The sequence below is a fragment of the Neoarius graeffei genome, chromosome 4, assembly GCF_027579695.1.
Source record: "Neoarius graeffei isolate fNeoGra1 chromosome 4, fNeoGra1.pri, whole genome shotgun sequence".
Taxonomy (NCBI): Eukaryota; Metazoa; Chordata; class Actinopteri; order Siluriformes; family Ariidae; genus Neoarius; species Neoarius graeffei.
The window spans coordinates 97,184,551-97,209,323 of record NC_083572.1 but is presented as its reverse complement, the minus strand read 5'-3'; positions in this window follow the sequence as shown (position 1 = coordinate 97,209,323).

Genomic DNA, 24,773 nt, shown 5'->3' with positions numbered 1-24,773 from the left:
TCAAACCAGTATGACAGTTCAATCCAGCAGCTTGAATGGTACTCGAGGAAAATATTTACAGTACTTATAGATTATACTGTATCAAAGGAACTGTTTAGATACAGCTTCTGAATGTGTACATTACATAGTCAGTTTACTCTAAATAACATATTTTACTGGAAAAGAGGTGCCAAAGGCATTTACCTGAAGCTATCAGCCTATCTTATTTCTAAACCTTGCAATGAACTATAGTATAAGATTTTTAGTATTATTATTACCTTTTTATTTCATCAATATAAGCAACTTATCTCCTTACTAAGTGGTTGGCATGGTGGCACAGCAGATAATGTTGTTGCCTTGCATCTCCTGGGTCCTTGGTTCAATCCTGAGCTCAGATGACTGTCTTTGTGGATTTCCTTGTGTCCAAAATTATTTGGTGTCCCAATCATGACATATTCCTGCCAAATGAATAAGTAGAGTAGAGGCATGTATTGACATTCTAGGCATTTTGTGTCAATGATTTTAGTAAGCAGTGCTTGGATGCTTTAGAGCAATGCTTTAGTAAGCAATGGGCTCCTCCTGACAGTAGGTGTGTGCACAGGTAGGAGTGGAAATGAGAGCTGGAGGTAATGGGATACCACAAATTTTACCTGGTTTTGCCTTAAATTTTAAGCACCAGTCTTTTAGTTTCCCATAATTTCATGCACACACACACACACACACACACACACACACTCAAACTGGGGTACAGTGAATGTTTCCTAATACATAATTGGATATAAATCCCCTCTCTCTCTCTCGCACACACAGACATACACAGGCTGCTGCTTCCAGATTGTTCCCTGGGGCTGAAACACCTGTGTGTGTGAACAGATTGCCATCATTGGTAATTGAGACTGTGGGACAAAAAAAAGGAAAAAAATAATAATAATCAGCGCGCGCGCACACACACACACACACACACACATTGTAAAATTGGGTAAAGAAAGTAAGGATCACTTTCTTAGTAACAAGATGCACTGCAAAAAATAATATCTTAGCAAGTGAAAATATCTTGAAAATAGTTAAAACGATCTATCATTTCTTATTAGAAGAAAACAAGACACCAATTTTGAGATTATTAAACCTAGTTCTAGATTGCAACCAACTTATTCTAAGATGTCTTACCAAGTGTAATTATGTTACCGCACTGGCAGATTATTTCACTTGATTATAGTCTAAATGTTCTCAAATTTATGTTTTTCCTTATATTAGGATGGTTAGTTTTTGCAGTGTGGATGACCTGCAATTACTGACTGAACCAAAGAATGACTTTGCCTACATTGCTGTACATTGAAACCTGGCTTGATTTGTGGATTAGCAGCAATCCCTGTCCCTAGGGATTATCTTAACATCAAGACCAAAGGACTTTTGTTTCTATAATAATAATAATAATAATAGTGATGCATGTCATTTTTCTTGCTTAACATGAATTTTAGTGTTAATTTCAATCCATTCTAAGCTTATGCTCATACCTACATAGGAAGAGCATCCATGAAAGGTATCAGTCAGGATTTAGACCTCATCATAACACAGAGACAACACTGGTTAAAGTAGTAAATTACCTACTGTTGGCCTCTGATCAGGGCTGTGTCTCCCTGCTTGTATTGCTTGACCTTAGTGCAGCCTTTGACACCATTGATCATTCCATTCTCCTGGATAGACTAGAAAATGTTGTGGGACTACAGTTGACTTGCTAACTTTAGGACTGCAGTTGTCATGGACAGTTTTGCATTCAAGTTTCCATCAATGAACAGTTTATAACTTTAACAAAACAGACTTCATATTAAAACTATCATGATTTTCCTGGTTACAAAGTTGTACTTTGTGACTATATAGGACACACAGTTATAGAAGTGAATTATTTATAATCACACTATCTGTTGTCACCCAAATGAGGATGGGTTCCCTTTTGAGTTTGGTTCCTCTCAAGATTTCTTCCTCATGTCATCTGAGGGAGTTTTTCCTTGCCACATTCACCATAGGCTTGCTCATCGGGGATAAATTTGGGATAAAATTAGCTCATGTTTAAAGTCTAATTTTCTAATTTAAAGCTGCTTTGTGACAATGTCTGTTGTTAAACATGCTATACAAATAAACTTGACTTTACTGACATTCTAAGCTCAAGCAAACAAAGCAGGAAATACTTAATATAGGGCCCGTTTACACGAGGACGCTGTCGGGTAAAAACGACTAAATATTTTATCAGAAGTGCCTTTCGTTTACACGAGGACGGCGTTTCCGAGGCTGAAAAACGGATAAAATTGAAAACGCCTTCCAGAGTTGATAAGTTAAAAACGGCCCCCGTTGCATATCCGTCTAAACTACCCAATACGCCAAACTCTGCTCGGATCTGCTCACGTCAGGTACGCGTTTACGTCATACATATGTCATATACTGTACATGCCAACCCAGGAAGTAAGAAAGTAAGTAAAAAAGTAAGAGCATGTCTGATTACATCGATCCAACAGACCTTCAAGCTGCTCTGTGTTTTAATGCAGTAGATGTGTTTTCCTGCTCACCCGCTCGGCTGGAGCTCCTCAGTTTGGTGTCGCCAAGTTACACACACACGCACGCGCGCGCCGCCTATTCAAGCCGCTCGTGAAACCATAAACCCGAGACTGAAAACAAAACTAGCAGCCGAACGGGTTTATTTTGCTGAGATGGACACTGCCTTTTCTCTTCTTCACCGAAACAAGAGTGAGTGTTACTTAATAAAGGCAGATTAAAAGAGTTTCGGTTTGCTCCTGCTCCTCCCTCGAGCACTACAGTACCTCAGCCGGACCGGTGTTCTGTAAAGTTATCCTAGCAAGTTCTCATACAGACCGTTTTGTTATTCAAAACAAGTCATTACAAATTATTTGACTCGGCCAAAGACTCGACCAATACGCACAAAACATAAAAATCGGCAAATGCGTGAAATTCTCACCGATTTTCTCTCAGCCCAGCTGATCGGTGGGACAAAACTACTGTTGAATTTTCCTACCCTCCTGGATTGCGCGCATGCGTAGTAGGCTTGGTAGGATAACTTGACAGAACAGCGGCGCAGATGTGCAGATCAGACAAGACGGAAGACGTTGCACATACGTGCAGACATAGCGGAGACATTTATGCGTCACCGTATAGACGCAGATTTCCTCCTTGAAAACGGTCGTGTAGACGCGGAAAAAAGTGAGAACGAAAACGGACTTTTGCGTTTTTGTTTTATACCATCCCCGTGTAAAGTGGGCCATAGAAACCAGGGTTCTCATTTATCACATACTATATTTTCACATATATAAATACTACATACCTACATTTCTACACATAGAATGTGATTTATCAAGTTATTCTTGTGCATGAGGATGTGTATATATTTAGAACTACTCCTGACCATGCATATGCAGAAACCCCTAGTGGTAGGTATGCATAATTGCAGTTAAAGTGATTAGAGGTGCCACATAACACTTATTGTCCATCATGTAAGCATAATTGACAGTAATTTCTGACTATGGTGCTGACAACAAGCTGCAGACAGGTGAAACAGATGAAATGTAAAGGAAAATCATATAAAAATCAAATCTTAATTGATTGCTTGAAGATTTGGCACACTCAGCTTTGCACAAGGAATGGGTTTTAAAGCGGGCAGGAAACTCTTTGCTGAGAGTGAGGAGTGGCTCATTAGTCGATTTGGTTTGCCCAGTGCAATATTGGTTGATCTATGTCAGCACTTTTGTTGGGCACAAAACACAGTAATAGCATTCCTGTGCATACTCAAGTACTTTTTACTCCAGGGTTTTTAACTACAGATGTATTTCAATGAGAAATTGGAGAGCTCTGGCATTCCCCAACCAACTGTGAGCTGAATAATGACATGTCTTGTATAATGCCATGTATTACATATCGCTCAGGTTGTATTCCCTTACCAAATACTGCAGCAGAAAAACAACAACAACAACAACAATGAAGGATTTTCACAACATCACAGGTTTTCCAACTGGATTGCACATCCATCGCTGTGTAATCACCCTGTTCAAAGGATATTGTTTACCATATATATGGTGATTTGGGGGGGGCATTTCTTTATGTAAATATGTATGCACGAACCTAGCCATTTACAACATGTTGGCTGCATCCCTATTCATTGCATACAGCTGTGTGATAAATACTAATTTTCTAGTGTATATTGGTGGTGAGATATTGGTGATTATTATGTACAGCATTGGCTCTTGTTCAACACGTGCTTTGAGAAGTGAGGTCCCAGTGAAACAAATTCTTCATGATTTGGCCAAGGTGACTTTTAAGAAATCTAATCACAAAAAAGTCACAGAGAGTTTAACTTAGGAAGAGAAAGAATAGAATACTACTATTTTTACCACACCATAAAATAGCCTTTCACATGACCGTCTCAGAGACAGTCAGATCAAGCAATGCAACAATTCTGGAATTTGGGTAACATTCTGTGAAGGTTCGCATAAGGTTAATAGCAAATGTTCTTTCATATGATTAATGTTATATTTCACAGTTATTCCATGAAATCGAGTCGTACATAAGCTGATAGCAGATGAGGTGCCTTGTGATAAGTTTGACTATAAGCCATGTACGATGAGATTGAGTGGAATAACTGTTTTTTTTTCTATCCACATTTTTCTGTTTCACATTCTGAGAAACAGAGCATTTTTATTTTTTTTGCAAATTTGATAAATAAAAGCTTTATAGAAAACATCTGACAAAGTCATGTCCACTTAGAATGTAAACAAACCAGTAAAATGACAGCAGCAATTTGTGAAAAATGTGATAATAATATCTCATCTCATCATCTCTAGCCGCTTTATCCTGTTCTACAGGGTCGCAGGCAAGCTGGAGCCTATCCCAGCTGACTACGGGTGAAAGGCGGGGTACACCCTGGACAAGTCGCCAGGTCATCACAGGGCCAACACATAGACACAGACAACCATTCACACTCACGGTCAATTTAGAGTCACCAGTTAACCTAACCTGCATGTCTTTGGACTGTGGGGGAAACCGGAGCACCCAGAGGAAACCCACGCGGACACGGGGAGAACATGCAAACTCCGCACAGAAAGGCCCTCGCCGGCCACAGGGCTCGAACCTGGACCTTCTTGCTGTGAGGCGACAGCGCTAACCACTACACCACCGTGATAATAATAATTCTTGAAAAATAAAAGAAAAGATACATGCTTACAATCAAATACTTTTATTCCATATTTTGTTTTTTGTTTTTTGTATTTTTGGTTAGGGTTTGTTTTCAAGTAGAGTTTTTATTTCATCCTTGGATGGTTCAGCAACATCTCATCTCATTATCTGTAGCCGCTTTATCCTGTTCTACAGGGTCGCAGGCAAGCTGGAGCCTATCCTAGCTGACTACGGGCGAAAGGCAGGGTACACCCTGGACAGGTCGCCAGGTTATCACAAGGCTGACACATAGACACAGACAACCATTCACACTCACATTCACACCTACGGTCAATTTAGAGTCACCAGTTAACCTAACCTGCATGTCTTTGGACTGTGGGGGAAACCGGAGCACCCGGAGGAAACCCACACGGACACAGGGAGAACATGCAAACTCTGCACAGAAAGGCCCTCGCCGGCCACGGGGCTCAAACCCGGACCTTCTTGCTGTGAGGCGACAGCGCTAACCACTACACCACCGTGCCGCCCGGTTCACCAACATGTTCCACCATTTTGTTTTTCTCTACTCATGGTATATGAGCTGATATCCTAGTAGTAGAGTAGCCAATCAGCGCGCATGATTGCTTATATCCAGTGACTGTAAATATAATAATATAGTGTTATACAAGTCAAGTTTATTTGTACAGTGCTTTTAACAATAAACATTGTCGCAAAGCAGCTTTACAGAATTTGAATACAGTGCCTTGAATAAGTGCCATGCAGAAGTAACACATTTGGTATGAAACCAACACTGCTCATTATTCTGTAAACAGCATCCCTGCTATGAAGCATGGTGTTGGTAACATCATGTTGTAGGGAACCTGATCATGCCTGAGGGCAAAAATTCAATTCAATTTCAATTTATTTTATTCATATCACTCTTTTAACTATAGACATTGTTTAAAGCAACTTCACACTAATCTGGATGTGTATTTAGATTTATATCCTGAATGGGCAGCCATGGCCTAATGGACAAAAAGTTGCCAGTTCGATACCCTGGACCAGAAGGAATGGCTGAAGTGCCCTTGAGCAAGGTACCTAACCCCCAACTGGTCCCCAGGCTGCTCTGGATATGTTGTACATCGCTCTGGATAAGAGCATCTGCTAAATGCCATTAATGTAATGTAATGAGCAGGCCAGAAGCAAGGGTGGCAAGAAAAAGAAAAAAAACTTCCTGAGACAACCAGAGGAAGAAACCTTGAGAGGAAAGTTACTCAGAAGAGAATGGGTGACACTGGAGGTAGGATTATGAATGATTACTCATCCACAAATGCATACTATAAAGTCATACGGTGCCAAGTGTATTGAAAGGCTCTTCAGGATGAGCATTAGAGCCATTTCTTATTTTATTTTGTTGGTATTATTAAAGTCTATCTTATCCAAGTGAAGATACCCATTGAATAATGAATGAGACTTGAGCATAAACTATTTTCAGTAAGTGCAGTCTTTCACCATCCAAGTGAGACTATCCACAGCCTTCTTTAGGGTATTTGTGTGGAACCATCCACAGCAATCTCATGGCAATCTTTAGGCTATCCATGTGGGGCCACCCTTGGCAGCAGTGACTGATTCTCAGGTGAAGGAGGCTCCAAGCAGGCACAGACTATCAGGAATGAGCCAGGCGTGTGTGTGTGTGTGTGTGTGTGTGTGTGTGTGTGTGTGAGAGAGAGAGAGAGAGAGAGAGAAAGAAACACAGATTATTAGGTATGCTATTGTCCTCTGGTGGTTTAAGATAAAGTATGCTGTGTGTGAGGTGTAAGCAGGCAAAACTAGCTATGACAGCATAAGTAAATGGAGAGCCAGAAGGTAACACAGGCACTCTGAGGGCACTCTGGGACATAACGTGGCCAGCCACTCCACTGTCAACAAGCCTGAGTGAAAACATGAGCGTGGAAGTCGTCAGCATACAAACATCCCAGTTTAGCAGAACTGTCTATTTCCATGAGGCCTCCAGGTCTGTGTCTTTTCATTTAAGAGAAAAGCTATTAAGAAAAAGCTTGACTAAACAAGTAGGTTTTCAGGCAAGACTTAAAGATTGAGACTGTGCCGGCATCCCGAACACTAATTAGAAGGCTGTTCCATAACTCTGGGGGTCTACACCATTTGATCAAAGCAGGTTTGGCAGATCATAAAAGACAAAATGTTCACTCAAATAATGCAGCACAAGACCATTTATAGGTCATTAGTAATATTTTAGAATCAATGTGAAATTTTATTGGGGGCCAACACAGTATGGATAAGATGGGTGATTAAAAGGGATGTGATCAGATTTTCTGCTTCTAGGAACTAGACTGTCTGCTGCATTCTGGACTAACTGGAGCTGTCTGGGACATCCAGACAGCAATGCATAACAATAGTCTAATCTAGAGGTAACAACTAGTTTTTCTGCATCATGTAATATTTCTGAGGTTAAAAAGACTATCCTCTTAATATTATGTATATGAGCTTCAAATGAGAGACTGGCATCAATAATCACCCTACGATCTTTTGCTGCAGCACATGATGTAATTGAAAGGCCATCCAGAGTTACTATGCAGTCAGAAAGCTTGCTTTTGGCTGCCTACAGTCCAAGTAGAAGTATTTCTGCCTTATCAGAATTAAGGAGGAGTAAGTTGTTCAGAATACAGTATCTAATGCATTTTACATATTCCTCAGGTTTGTTAAACTGGTGTCTTTCATCTGGCTTTGCCAAAACATATAATTGTATGTCATCAGCATAGAACTGGAAACTAATACCATGTTTACAAATAACTGCAGAGGAGAGCAGGGAGACTTGGGACAAGTTTTCAGCTTTTGTAGATTGTGTGAAATTCTTTTCAGATAGCATTACATTCATATTATTTTAGAGAGGATTTACTATACACTCTTACCACCACATTAGTTTCGCAGCTTGTCACATATTCTGACCTTCAGACTTCACTTGTTTTTTTGTCTTGGGGAAACATGAGACATGGAGAGCAGATATGGGACATTATGTTGGGAGACTTGGGACATAGTGGGAAGGCATGGAACAAAAATAATAAAAACACCTAGCTTATTCCTACAGGTTTAATTTGTATTTATGATCAAAACTTGTACCATATGACCTGTATGAACAAACAATGCTGGTACAGCAATAGAGAAATATTAGTTTACTCAAAACCTGACTTGACAAAACAGTTCCATTCTCAAGAAGGTATGAAATAAGCTTAATCCTCAGGCAGGTACATGCCCACATTTTTAAGATTTTTTAAACAATTTTATATTTGTAAACCACAAGAAAAAAAAAATGGAACATGAACTGTCCCAACTCTTCCCATCTGGACATTTTGGGGTAAAAAAAATCCTTCCCCAGAATTTACATTTAATAAATAATACTATATATGGTAACTCTAGGCTACATATTTTAATTCTTAAGAAATCCCCAATTCACCAGCGTACATTACACCATAGAATGGAGGTGGACTGCAAAGTAGAAAATACAAGTTTTGGTTGACAAAAATATTTAACAGCACATACCTTGCTGCAGTATCCAGCTTCATAGCTCCCAAGGAAGTAGGTTACTCCAAGGGGCAACATCTAACTTCTGATGTAATCTAAAACCTGATTGGTTGAAATTAATTTACAGGAAAACAAACTATCCCAAGTATCCCCATCCCAAGTCTCCCCACTCTCCCCTACCCAGAGGTAGCATACAAGATACATGCCAAATACATGGCAGCAGACCACATGACAGTGGAGTTTCACCTTCCAGTGGTTCCAGTTCCAAACCAAGAACCTGTATATGTTATAATGGACTGGTCATTAAATACAGCATGTATTTATTAAACCATATTATTCTATCCTAATATTTCAGAAAATACAGTGTAGTTTCTAAAAAATATTACAAATGAAAGGCTATTCAGCTGAAAGGATGCATACAAAAGACAATCCTTGTGGAGTTTCATAATGATGAGTTTTACAAAGTAAATAATGGGGTTTACAGACTGATAAACATGTTAAGCAAAGGGATGATTCCATTTTGGGGTCCATTTGTGCACCACTGATATTATATTTATAAATACTGTATGTATGTAAAGTGAAGGTAAATGACATTTTAAATATTGGTAAAGTGTCTTTAACAGCAACCTCTGTGCATGTTTCAGATCCATCCATTATCTGTAGCCACTTATCCTGTACAGAGTCTCAGGCAAGCTGGAGCCTATCTCAACTGACTATGGGCAAGAGGCGGGGTACACCCTGGACAAGTCACCAGGTCATCGCAGGGCCAACAAATAAAGACAAACAATCATTCACACTCATTATCAATTTAGAGCCACCAATTAGCCTAACCTGCATGTCTTGGGACTGTGGGGAAAACCAGAGGAAACCCACGCAGACTCGGGGAGAACATGCAAACTCCACACAGAAAGACCTTCATTGGCCACTGGGCTCAAACCCAGGACCTTCTTGCTGTGAGGTGACAGTGCTAACCATTACACTACTGAAATAATGAAATGAAATGTTTCAACATAAAAAAAAAAAACTATAAACAGCAGTAAGCCATAATAAATTAAACAAAGTCAATATTTGGTGCGAGATGATCCTTCCCTTAAAAAAAAATATAGTCTCAGGTAAAATGAGTATAGTTTTTTAAGGGAATGAGCTGTAGGTTTTACTGAGCATCTTACAGAACCAGCCACAGTTCTTCTGGACACTTTGACTGTCACATTTGCTTCTTAATTTTGCACCAAAACCCAGCAGCCTTCATGATGTTTTCTTTTTTCATCTGATGGTCTCTTATGTAATATGCTGCTTAGATATAAAGGTTTTTTTCTGTAATGTTTAATTGTTTGCTGGAAAATGAACATTTGGACTCTAAAATGTTTTTGTACTGACTCAATTATGTAGAAGTCATGAAATAGAAATCTATAACAAAGTTTGTATGAAACAACTAGAGTGCCTAAGACTTTTGCACAGTACTGTATATAATTATTAAAATATTTTTACAGTCTTTTAATGACTATATTTCATGTATACTGTCCGAATTCACTGAATATCTCAGGCTTAAAACATTATTTCCCTATGATTCATATGTTTAGTGTCCCACAACATTTACTCAACACATTCAGCCCTATAAAATGGAATATTCTACATCTTCGAAAGGAACTTTACATTTCCTGAAGATCATGGGAAGAGGAAAAATATGCTCTTTCAAATATAGAATACCAGTTTGTAAATCTGTAAAAACAAACAAACAAAATACATAATTAGAATATGCTAAAAATCGATGTGACTTTCAAACCTGTTACACATTTAACAGCAAATGCGGCCATTTTCAGAAAAAGAAACCTTGTAATAAATAAATAAATACATAAATAAATAAATGATGCTGTTACCTGAGATGGTTTGACACATTATTGGAATGATTAAATGCATATTGTCTGAGATTCAATGTTGAAAAAGTATTTAAAAAAAAAAAGCTTTGGAGACTTTTTAAAAGCTCCACGCCAATGTTTATGAGTTTTGAAAAAGGACCTTTCCAAAATAAATTATGACACTTAACAGATAGTTGAAGTAAGTGTGCGCTTATGAATGATGAAAATGTTCATGGCTCAGAATAGCAGAAACTCCATTATTTCCCCACAAGATTTTTCACATTATGCCCACACATTCAGGACAAAACCTGCCGCATCCGTGTAATTCAGAACTATTCAAGGTAATATAAAATAATAAAGTAATGTGATGGATCAGTGTCTTCTTCAGAATTAAATATAGCTCTTAATGATAATTTCAGTAAAATGGTACTTTGCAGTTAAACTCTAGATAGAACACTGTCATTAAAAATTAACCAGACTAGAAAAGAAAATAGATCTATATGTGTTTCATCATTTTTCACTATTATAAGTCCAGAATTTTGTGTTCAGACTGATTGAAACTGGTAGGGATGATGATCCCATGCCACATGGAGGAGTGTATTAAAATAGCAATTTAAGATGGGGGATAAAAGTTTGATTGAATTTAGTTTTAAATAATAAATTGTTGAACAGGAACAACAAATTAAAATGTGTGATTAATACATGGCAACCTATGAAAAATTAACAGCTGTTTGTCTTGTACCCCATCATCTCATCTCATCTCATCTCATCTCATTATCTCTAGACGCTTTATCCTTCTACAGGGTCGCAGGCAAGCTGGAGCCTATCCCAGCTGACTACGGGCGAAAGGCAGGGTACACCCTGGACAAGTCACCAGGTCATCACAGGGCTGACACATAGACACAGACAACCATTCACACTCACATTCACACCTACGGTCAATTTAGAGTCACCAGTTAACCTAACCTGCATGTCTTTGGACTGTGGGGGAAACCGGAGCACCCGGAGGAAACCCATGCGGACACGGGGAGAACATGCAAACTCCTCACAGAAAGGCCCTCGCCGGCCACGGGGCTCGAACCCGGACCTTCTTGCTGTGAGGCGACAGCACTAACCACTACACCACCGTGCCGCCCCGTACCCCATCATCTGGTCCTGAATGTAAGTGATGTCATGTTCTGTCTTCTTTCCTTGTTAAATTTTAATGGTGTAATATGCTGTTTTATGTTTAAGTTTTTTAAAGCTTTCATTTGCCCATCATCTGTTCTTAACCTCAAAAGGCAGAAGATGCATTTCTATGACCCTGTCCTCAAAATAGTCTTCAAGAATGTTGAATGCTGAAAGTGTATGCAATCACTTTGCTGCCTTTTTTAATTTTTGTGTAGTGTCACTATAGATGAAAATCTAAAAGCACACACACTCTTAAGAGTTAATTATATCTGTCAAGAAAACTGCAGTGTTTTATTCTTTAGTGCTTACTAAAAGAATACACTGGACTTAGAACTGGAGAGGATCATGTCTTGTACTTTATTCATCATTTATTCATTTGGCTACTGTAGCAAAAACTGCTGAAAAAGTTAATGCTGGCACCTTTATGTTTTAGTCACCATTAAGTTTTTTTTCAGCACTTTGTGCTACAGTAGCTCTTTTGTAGGATTGGACCATATGGACTAGCCTTCATGCCCCATGCGAATCAATGAGCCTTCGACACCCATTACCCTGTCACCAGTTCACTAGTTGTCCTTCCTTGGACCACTTTTGGTAGGTACTAACCACTGCATACCAGGAACACCCCACAAGATGTGCCATTTTGGAGAAGCTCAGACCCAGTCATCTAGCCATCACAATTTGGCCCTTGTCAAAGTCACTCAGATCCTTACACTTGCCCATTTTTCTTGCTTCCAACACATCACCTTCAAGAACTGACTGTTCTCTTACTGCCTAATATATCCCACCCCTTGACAGGTGCCATTGTAATGAGATAATCAATGTTATTCACTTCACCTGTCAGTGGTCACAGAAAATGGTGAACTTGACCAATACGCAGATGACAGCACGGTTCAGACAGCAGGACATACAGTGAACGACATCAGAATAAAAACTGAAGCCGACCTAGAGAATGTCGTGAAATGGTCCGACAACAACTTGCTTAAGTTGAACAATGGGAAAGCAAAATCGATGCTAGTGGGAACAACCAAGCGAACAGGGAAAGTACCACCGCTAGAACTAGAGCTCAGGGGACAACAGTTGGAGCAGGTCCCAGCCGTAAAGCTATTAGGAGTACATGTAGATCAGCACCTGACCTGGGACTGTCACATAAGTGTGAAGAAGTGTAATGTAAGCATGAGTCAACTAAACAGGATTAGAAACAAACTACCTCCTAGGATAAGAAAGGACCTGGCACAAACCCTGGTACTCTCTCACTTGGATTACTGCTCTCCCATATGGGGAAACACAACAGCTAAAACATCAAATGCCTCCAAGTAGCGCAAAATAGAGCAGCAAGGTTAGCCCTAGGATGTGATACCAAGACAGACAGTGCAACAATGTTACACATCTTAGGCTGGTTACCGGTGAGAGAGAGAATCCAACACAGAAGCTTTACTACATTTCGTAGGATAATACACACTGGAGTGCCGAAAACATTGTACAACCAACTCACCTTCCAGTCAAACAACAGTCAGTACCAAACTCGATCAACAACAACAAACTCCATCAAACTGCCAAAACCTAAAACCAATGCTGAAAGGAAATGCTTCCTCTACCGTATGTCTCATCAATGGAATACAACACACGACAGGACAGTTAATGAATGAACTTGTATTTTTCCTTTATTTTTGCAGTATGATTATGTATTTTATGTATTTTAGTGTGATTGTTCTGTAGTTTCCTTGTCTGTCATGTGATATTGTATTGTACTTCACGTATAGGACCACAGGGAAAATAGCTAACAGAAATGTCCAGCTAATTGTGGATCCAAATAAAGTCAAAGTGGTCATAATGTTATGTCTGATAGGTGTGTATCACACACAGAGTCCTCCACAATTATTATTGGTGCCCCTTGTAAAGATTAGTAAAAAGGGTGACCAAAAAACCCCATGTTGTGCAGAAGTAGCTTCATTTCACACAGATATGTAACCCTTAAATAACTTATTTTTGTCAGTAAAATTAAATTGCATATTATCTAAAAACCTGCTTTCACTTTGTCATTATGGGCTATTTTCTGTAGAATTTTGTGACAAAAAATGAACTCAATCTATAGTAGAATAAGTCTGTAATGTAATAAAATGTGGAAAAGGTGAATGGGGTGTGCAGACTTTCCAGCTTGGCTGTATCTAGCAAGATTTCAGACATCTTAATACATCCTGACTGTTTTTACCTCTGCCTTTGTTTCACTGGTTCCTTACACAGCTTCATCTTTGCAAGAAGCCTTGGTAAGACAAAACTATAAAAAGAAACTTCCCCTCTTTAATTAAATATATTTATATTTTCTTAATGCATAGGCCAAAATTCACTGTTTTCAAGAATTCAGTCACAGCAAAATGTGGATAGTTTTTCTTGGACCAGATAGAATGTGTTTAAAACCATGACTAGCAGGCAGAGAAACCTTCATTGTCACAGAGGATAAGAAACAGGGGGATGAGAGCAAGCAGTGACAGACTGAGGATAAAGGAAGACAGGAGTGAAAAAGGGGGAAGAGGTCATCCATAGATGACAGACAGATGAAGCAGAAGCAGGAGTGTCTGTCATAACCAAAGCTTAAAGAACACAGCTCAAATCAAAGAGAAAGAGCAAACTGATTCCTCAGTGACTGCAGCAGGTGAGGAAGGAAATGCCAGTAGTATACCATATTTCAGATTTTACTGCTTCTGTTTATTGTTTTTCAAAGCAGCTGAGTCAGATTTCAGTATCTTTTGGGTAATTATGAAGTCTACTATGATTTCAACACTCATAACTTTAGGTACGTGGATTGGTCTGAATAGTCGCATATGGATACCATGATGATTTGCATGTCCCAAAGACACTTTATGCCCAAGTCTCAGCCTTTCTTTAGTGGATACTAGATGCTATACATTTATAGGTACTATAAAAATAAGAAACTTAAACAGTACAAGTCAACAGTTTGGACACGCCTTCGAATTTAACATATTTTCTTTATTTTTATGAAGTAAAAGACACTTCATGTCTTAAAGTAACAATGATTGTCATTTCTCTTTGTCGTTGAGCAGTTCTTGACATAATATGGATTACTACAGTTGTGGAAAAGGCCTATTTACTGTATTTTTATTATTTACTATTTACTGTTTGATCTCAAATGCATTAAGAAGGCAAGAAACTCTTCCACTAATTAACTTTTGATGAGGCACAGCTGTTAATTGAAAAGCATTCCAGGTGACTACCTCATCACTGCTAAATCTAATAAACACTGCATGGAAATTTGTGAACTCCACAAACTTCATAAATCCAAGCAGTTAACAGCTGTTTACAGCCTGTGAAGTCTGCATTCACCTGTGCCATAAATTGTCGAGAACAAATCACTGGCAGTGGAGATGTGAATGACTCTAATGAGCATTTGAATAGCATTAAAAGTGCCTGGTTAGAACTTATCTCCCTCTAGTATTGGATAAAACCACCAAGAAAAATCACGCAAGATTGGTTGGTCGATCTGTCACTATTGATCACCCTGGACCACCCTGGGTACAGGCTTGGGTAAACCCCTCTCTTACATAATAATAATAATCTCATCTCATTATCTCTAGTCACTTTATCCTGTTCTACAGGGTTGCAGGCAAGCTGGAGCCTATCCCAGCTGACTACGGGCAAAAGGCGGGGTACACCCTGGACAGGTCACCAGGTCATCACAGGGCTAATACATAGACACAGACAACCATTCACACTCACATTCACACCTACAGTCAATTTAGAGTCACCAGTTAACCTAACCTACATATCTTTGGACTGTGGGGGAAACCGGAGCACCCGGAGGAAACCCACGCAGACATGGGGAGAACATGCAAACTCCGCACAGAAAGGCCTTCGCCGGCCACGGGGCTCGAACCCAGACCTTCTTGCTGTGAGGCGACAATGCTAACCACTACACCACCGTGCCGACCATAATAATAACAATAATAATAATAATAAGTATTATTATTATTATTATTGTTATTATTATGATGCACTCAAGGTGCGTATTTTGAAATAGTTAAAGCTCTCCAGTTGGTGTAGTCAGTGCCACCATGGTACTCATCAGAGAATCCCAAACCTGAGTATCATTCAGCCAACATGAAGCGTCTTGGGGCATTCCAACTTTTGGTGAACATCAGGAGTTACCAGCGAACAGGATAGATGTAAAGACTGTGAATCATGCAACGAAGTCAGTCATCACCCTGGAGATGAGCTGCCCATGGATTGAGAACAGGAGAAGGAAAGATAAAGAAAAGACCCTGAAGTATGGACCGTTGCATTGGGACTTAAAGGAAAGGTATCAAAGATATGATGTCCAACAATATATCATCATAATGGATGTATTAGGAGGAGGGTCAACGGATAGGACTTTGTAGGAGAGTTACTGGGAGCGAAGACAAAGGTTGTACTAAGGAATATGCAGAAGTCTATAATATCTAGCACACTGAACATTGCTATGATGCTTAAGATCACGTCATAAGCCACTCAGTTGAGATAAGCATGAATTTGCAATCATAAGCATAGTACATAGGGAGTTAAAGATAATGGTTTGCATTATTTTATTATTGTTTTTAAGCTTTTCTTTGTGAGAGGCAATTTGGTCTTTTTTCGAAAAATGACTGTAAATATAATAAGTTAAGTTACGCTGGTCACCCTACTGGAGAGTTTTTGGATGCATTCTGAATAAACGGCATAATTTTTGGATGAATTTGAATAAACTGCATAATAATAATAATAATAATAATAAACATTTTGAAGATATACAGTGGTGCTTGAAAGTTTGTGAACCCTTAAGAATTTTCTATATTTCTGCATAAATATGACGTAAATATGACCTAAAACATATTTAGGATTTTCACACAAGTCCTAAAAGTAGATAAAGAGAACTCAGTTAAACAAATGAGAAAAAAAATATTACACATGGTCATTATTTATTGAGGAAAATGATCCAATATTACATATCTGTGAGTGGCAAAAGTATGTGAACCTTTGCTTTCAGTATCTGGTGTGACCCCTTTGTGCAGCAATAAATGCAACTAAACATTTCCGTTAACTGTTGATCAGTCCTGCACACCAGCTTGGAGGAATTTTAACCCATTCCTCCATACAGAACAGCTTCAACTCTGGGATGTTGGTGGGTTGCCTCACATGAACTGCTCACTGCATGTCCTTCCACATTTCAATTGGATTAAGGTCAGGACTTTGATTTGGCCATTCCAAAACATTAACTTTATTCTTCTTTAACCATTCTTTGGTAGAACAACTTGTGTCCTTAGGTTCATTATCTTGCTGCATGACCCACCTTCTCTTGAGCTTCAGTTCATGGACAGATGTCCTGACATTTTCCTTTAGAATTCGCTGGTATAATTCAGAATTCATTTTTCCATCAATGATGGCAAGCCATCCTGGCCCAGATGCAGTAAAACAGACCCAAACCTTGATACTACCACCACCATGTTTCACAGATGGGATAAGGTTCTTTTGCTGGAATGCAGTGTTTTCCTTTCTCCAAACATAACACTTCTCATTTAAACCAAAAAAGTTCTATTTTGGCCTCATCCATCCACAAAACATTTTTCCAATAGCCATCTGGCTTGTCCACGTGATCTTTAGTAAACTGCAGACGAGCAGCAATGTTCTTTTTGGAGAGCAGTGGCTTTCTCCTTGCAGCCCTGCCATGCACACCATTGTTGTTCAGTGTTCTCCTGATGGTGGACTCATGAACATTAACATTAGCCAATGTGTGAGAGGCCTTCAGTTACCCTGGGGTCCTTTGTGACCTAGCCGACTATTACACGCCTTCCTCTTGGAGTGATCTTTGTTGGTCGACCACTCCTGGGGAGGGTAACAATGGTCTTGAATTTCCTCCATTTGTACATAATCTTTGTTCATGCCATGATACGCTTCCACAAACATGTGTTTTGAAGATCAGACTTTGATAGATCCCTGGTCTTTAAATAAAACAGGGTGCCCACTCACACCTGATTTTCATTCCACTGATGGAAAACACCTGACTCTAATTTCACCTTCAAATTAAATGCTAATCCTAGAGGTTCACATACTTTTGCCACTCACAGATATATAATATTGGATCATTTTCCTCAATGAATAAATGACCAAGTATAATATTTTTGTCTCATTTGTTTAACTGGGTTCTCTTTATCTACTTTTAGGACCTGTGTGAAAACCTGATGATGTTTTAGGTCATATTTATGCAGAAATATAGAAAATTCTAAAGGTTTCACAGACTTTCATCACCACTGTATAAATGATATATACGGTACCAGTCAAAAATTTGGACACACCTTCTAATATTTTTTTTTATTAAAAGACACTCCATGTCTTAAAGTAATGATGGTGTGCCATTTCTCTTGCCATAGTTAAGCAGTTCTTCCCATAATGTGGAATACTACAGTTCTCGATTAGGGCTATTTACTTAATTGTTATTATTTTCCATATTGTTTTATGGTCTCTAATGCATTAAGAAGGCAAGAAATTGCACTAATTAACTTTTGATGAGGCACAGCTGTTAACTGAAAAGCATTCCAGGTGACTACCTCACAAAGCTGCTTAAGATAATGCAAATAGTGTACAAAGTGTCATCGAGGTAAACAATGTATACTTTGAAGAATCTAAAATATCAAACATTTTAGTTTTTAACACTTTTATTTTTTTTTGTTTACCACATAATTCCATATATGTATCTTCAGTATTGTTCTACAATGTAGAAAATGGTCAAAATGCAGAAAACCTATAAATGAGTAGGGGCGTACAAACTTTTGTTTGGTACTGTTTGTCAAAATAGAAAATTCTTGTTTTGAGAAGGGTATGGAACTGAGTAACACACAATGCTGAGAAACTGAACAAGATACGGCTCATGATTTGTGTTTCCGTTCTTTGATCTGTATCTCTATGTTCCGACTATTTCAAGAAATAAAATAACTCAGTGCAATGTGTTCAACCTTCTACCACTTTTATCCTGTACATTTACACATGTATTTTGAGCGATATAAAATGTTTCTATAAGCAGATGGCATGCTGACAGTCTCTATGATTCACTCTGCTGGGGAGTCACATGAATTTTACATTATCTCCACTGTGAAAAAAGGCTATTAGGGAATATCAAAAGACAAGAAAGGAGTGCGTGTGTGTGTGATAGGAAAGGAGAGAGAACTCATCTCTAAAAGGGTTTCTGGGGGTTTAATATCAGGGAGATGTCAAACATGACTGAAGATGGCTTCATACTGTGTAAGTTCACCAGGGAAAAGCTATTTCTGTGTGTGTGTGTGTGAGAGAGAGAGAGAGAGAGAGAGAGAGATCAGAAAGCTGATTGATATTTAAATTTACATTAAAAAGTCCTTTAAAAAAAAAGAATGATACAGTAAAGTCAGAAAAGAATGCACATTTTGACACAATTCCTGCACTGAATGACAAATGTTATTAAAGCTTGATCAAGTTAGAGGGTAGCTGTGGGCTAATAAAATTATAATTATGACTTGAGAAGTAATTCAAAGAAGCAGAATCAAGAGATGAAAACTCAAGCTAGAGAACACCTTTGTAACAATTATGACTGAAGAGTTTTATTCATACATTGAATACAAATAGCAGTAAACAGAGCAATAACTCAATCTAAATATCCAAATCAGGAAGGCAGACAAATGTCAAAGCAATCATAAACAAATGTAATCCAAAGACAAATCCAAAAGGCTTTGAAAGCTGGCATACACAAGGCACCAACCTTACTCAAACACATGGAATGGCAAGATTTCACAAAGCATGAGTGTCTGTGAACAGATTATTCTTGGGTTTCAGTCACATGACTTTTCTTAGCAATTTCACTTCCGGTAAAAAAGCTGGTGGTCTAGCAAACCAAAACGGCTGCCGTAGTGCAAACAACTAGCGATAACTTATCAGAGTATGCTTATAATCTATAAGCCACTGCTTGCTTTAGATATCTCATCTCATCTCATTATCTCTAGCCGCTTTATCCTTCTACAGGGTCGCAGGCAAGCTGGAGCCTATCCCAGCTGACTACGGGCGAAAGGCGGGGTACACCCTGGACAAGTCGCCAGGTCATCACAGGGCTGACACATAGACACAGACAACCATTCACACTCACATTCACACCTACGGTCAATTTAGAGTCACCAGTTAACCTAACCTGCATGTCTTTGGACTGTGGGGGAAACCGGAGCACCCGGAGGAAACCCACGCGGACACGGGGAGAACATGCAAACTCCACACAGAAAGGCCCTCGCCGGCCCCGGGGCTCGAACCCAGGACCTTCTTGCTGTGAGGCGACAGCGCTAACCACTACACCACCGTGCCGCCCTGCTTTAGATATATTCAGAATATTGCTATGTGCAATGGAATCGACCCTTACAGTCTGGGAAAGAAGGATTTGTCATACGATCTCGAAAACTACCCTTCAGTCGAGTTCCCCGACATCTCGAACTATCTGGTGTTGCAGACATCCTTCTACACTGCAAAACAGATGAAAGCATGGAAGAGTATGGAGGCTTACAACTTTTTTGTATGTGGCTGGGTAACGGACCTCGGTATCAAGTCACTGCCGAATGGATCCTGTATTGTTTTTGCCCGTGTATGTTTTTTTTTTTACTTTTCATTTGCGTCTTTACAACGAAGCGCTGTGAGTTGAAATGTAAACAAACAACAGTTCGCTTGATTCTCACTTGTGTTGGCTCTTATCTCTCAGGTAAATCATTCACAAAGATAATCAGAAACCCCTTTAAAGACCTGGATCTTAGTTAAACAAGACGGAGAAGTGATCACGGCGCATTGTAACTGTACGGCTGGGGAAGAATTTTGTCACGACCTTCATGCATATGGATTTTGTGAGGCGTGAGGAGGAAACAAAGAAACAACTGGGGACTTTGGCACTTAGTGACAAAAAAAGTACTGTAAAATAATGACATATAGCAAGAAAAGTACTTGGAAAACACTAAGGACATAGCTGAGAGGGAAATACAAACCTTTCACCAAGTGATCACTGCAAAATTGAGCACGCTTCGACTCAGCTCCCTTCGATTTCAATGAGGGGTTCAAAAGCCACCTTTCTCAACATCTTTTTGTGAAATCCTGTGTTCGTTCCCCCTTTTTTATTAGTTCACAGGGAACCCTGAAGAAACTTTTATCAGTTTCACGGTTTGATCGATTCGAACAACCTAAAACAATGCAAGCATAAGGCACTTTTCATGTGAGCAATGCACCTAAGACAGTTACAGCAACTTAAGTCTTCCGTACAATACTCTAGTGCAATATCACGTCCTGATGTGCAATATTACAATATCACCTTGTCACTTTAACTACAATGTCACTCTAATCATATTGTCATTTTAATTTTATGCACGCTTCATTTTATTTATTTGCCATATTTTATCTGCTGCCTTTTTTTTTTTTTTTACTTTGTTACTGGCAACAGGCCTGCCATCAGACCTGCCGACAGGGGGGGACAAACGGGTATGTTGTCCCAGGCCCAGGAATGGGGGGGGGGGGGGGGGGGGGGGCAGGAATTGGGGCCAGAACTGGGCTCTCATGAAGTTGTGATTATCTTATTTCATTTCAAAATGTGTTGATTTGGGGGAGAAATGTGCTATATTTGCATTCAATAAATGATTTCTAGATCTTTTGCCTTTATTGTCTTTGAAAAAGGCGTCAAGAACCCCCTACCACCCCTAATGCAAAAATGGTTTGGTCTGACTCTTTCAGCCCGTCCCTTCTGTGTGTGTGAGAGAGCGAGCAGCCCCTCCCCCAACCTGAGCGCTGCGAGCAGAGTGTCACAGGATTTTCTCAGTGCGCTCCCTCCAAACAACGGGGATTTACACGAAAACGGAAGGAGATATTCAGAAATTTCTTTCACACTGAGTGCCACAAGGCTCTCCTGAACACATTGATGTAATTTTTTTGTCTGTAGTGTAAAAAATGAGGTCACTAGAGCGAGTTAAAAATGAGTGACTTTTCTGCCAAGTTTATAATGGCAGTCTATGGGGCTGCGCGGCTGTCCTCTCCTCACTTTCAGGCTTCTCATTCAAAACTGTAAATCCTATCGTGTAGGTAGACACATTGTGTGAATCAGGACAAGTGTGGCTACTACTTTTGAGAAAATTATGTGTGTGGAGTGAAAATTGGGGCTGAAAACACAGTTTAAATGAGAAAGTTTGAGCTATTTTTCCAAGCTCTCTACACTCTAACTTAACGAGCTCCACTGGTGTGTAACGCAATAGACACCCATTATAACGTCTGACTTTCTCAGGCTTTATAAGGGGGAGGGGGTGGAGACGCGGGGGGGTGGGAGCATGGCGAGGGCGGGCGTGTTTCTTTTCAAAATATGGCTTGCGGGAACCGTTATTCCAAAATCTTATACCCCACCTTTAAGGGGAAAAAAAACGACATAGTTCGATCATAGCCCTTCGACAATCAGCGTGCGTGCCATTTGCCAACATGCACAAGTCAGGAGCACAGAAAAGAAAAGAGAAAAAGAGAGGAAGAAACCAAGAGACTCAGGGGCTCACTGCATAAATATTTTAAAAAAGATTCGGATGATGCAGCAGGTACTAGCAAAGGCAGTGGGGCAGCTGAGCCAGGTAAGATACAGCCAACTTTTTCCAGCCCCGTAAAGTAACCCCAACCAAGGCACGCGCGGCACACAATTCATGTTACAAACGAGGGGAGAGCAAGTCACACTGAACACCATATCAAACGCACAGGGCATTGAATCATTTCATAACCACAATGGCTTAATAACATTGTGTTTCATATATCTGATTGAAACTAAGAATATTCACATTAGCCCGCAATCATATCCTGCCGTTTCTCGAGCGGTGTGTTCTTCTCTGCTTTTCACACTGGACAATAGGCACGCACAGTATACTTTGTTCGCCCCCAGCCCTGCCCGAAATCCCCCGTCCATCGTTGCTCCTTCAAGAGCACCCCAATCACGTGAGTAGAGACTGGGATAAGAGAGGTGTGTGTGTGGGGGGGGGGTTTGGCCCGGGGGGGGGGGGGGGGGGGGGGGGGTTTGTTAGGGGGGCCCATTCAGAGCATTTTGTCCCAGGCCCAGCCAAAGCTGTCAGCGGCCCTGCCTGCCATTGTATATTGTACATAATACGCTGTTTTTTTTTTTTTTTTGGCCCACCCATTTTTGTGATTTTATTCTTTTTGTGATTTTATTTTCTTGCTCTTTTTTTTTTAATGTACCGCTCTTCTCCTTCTAATTGCCCTTCGGGGATAAATAAAGTTTTGTCTGATCTGATCTGATTCTCTCTAAAAACGCTTTGTCAACTGAGCTTTGGTAGACCACCAGCTAAAGTTTTGAATAACTAATGAGGCGGATGTGATGTCACGTGAAACCCTGCAATATACTTTAAAACCAGGAAGTGAACAGGAAGTGGAGATCAGAGCTGAGTATTCTGCGGAGTACAACATCTGCTGATGGGGAGAGGACATGTCTTGACTCCTTGTTTGAACCTTCAGCTTCTTTTTGTGTGCCAAGGATTTGTTTCTGTGCCACTCTGATAAGTACTTCATAACAAATTGGCCAAACTAATCCTGAATCAATCTCCGTGGTTCTCCTCCAGTAACGCACTCAAAGAACTCAAGTAGCTGGACCTATCTCAACAAAGAGAACTCCTTCGCTGTGTCCACATGTATAATGAAGTATCTGAAGATCCATCAAGTTTCTCCTAAAGGCACAGATTTCCATAAGTACAATACGTGCAATAAAAATATGCTAAGAACAGTTCAATCCAACATGAACTGGGGTGTGTTAAGATCTCAAATGTTGTTATGCAGCTGGAACGCTTTACCAGATGGCATTCAATCACTGTCAACTATTAAGAAATTTAAAAGAGTAGTGAAAAGTTCTTTCATAATAAATAATTAGGCTTTGGTCTTTTTATTTTTATTTATTTATTTATTTATTTATTGGTTGGTTGGTTTGTTTAATATGTATCTTATTTTTTGTCATTATCATGTTCTTTTTCATATTCATTAAAATGTCTTATGAACTGTTTACTTAAGTGTAGTTTTTAATGAGATGCATTTTATTATATACATATACATACACACACACACACACACACACACACACACACACAGTTGTGCTTGAAAGTTTGTGAACCCTTTAGAATTTTCTATATTTCTGCAGAAATGTGACCTAAAACATCAGATTTTTACACAAGTCCTGTAGATAAAGAGAACTCATTTAAACAAATGAGACAAAAATATTATACTTGGTCATTTATTTATTGAGGAAAATGATCCAATATTACATATCTGTGAGTGGCAAAAGTATGTGAACCTTTGCTTTCAGTATCTGGTGTGAGCCCCTTGTGCAGCAATAACTGCAACTAAATGTTTCCAGTAACTGTTGATCAGTCCTACACACCAGCTTGGAGGAATTTTAGCCCATTCCTCCGCACAGAACAGCTTCAACTGGGTTTCCTCACATGAACTGCTCACTGCAGGTCCTTCCACAACATTTCAATTGGATGAAGGTCAAGACTTTGACTTGGCCATTCCAAAATATGAACTTTATTCTTCTTTAACCATTCTTTGGTAGAACAACTTGTGTGCTTAGGGTCATTGTCTTGGTGCACGACCCACCATCTCTTAAGATTCAGTTCATAGACAGATGTCCTGACATTTTCCTTTAGAATTTGCTGGTATAATTCAAAATTAATTGTTCCAACAATGAAGGCAAGCCGTCCTGGCCCAGATGGAGCAAAACAGGCCCAAACCATGATACTAGCACCACCATCTTTCACAGATGGGATAAGGTTCTTATGCTGGAATGCAGTGTTTTCCTTTCTCCAAACATAATGCTTCTCATTTAAACCAAAATGTTCTATTTTGGTCTCATCCATCAACAAAACATTTTTCCAATAACCTTCTGGCTTGCCCACGTGATCTTTAGCAAACTGCAGACGAGCAGCAATGTTCTTTTTGGAGAGCAGTGGCTTTCTCCTTGCAGCCCTGCCACGCACACCATTGTTGTTCAGTGTTCTCCTGATGGTCAACTCATGAACATTAACCAATGTG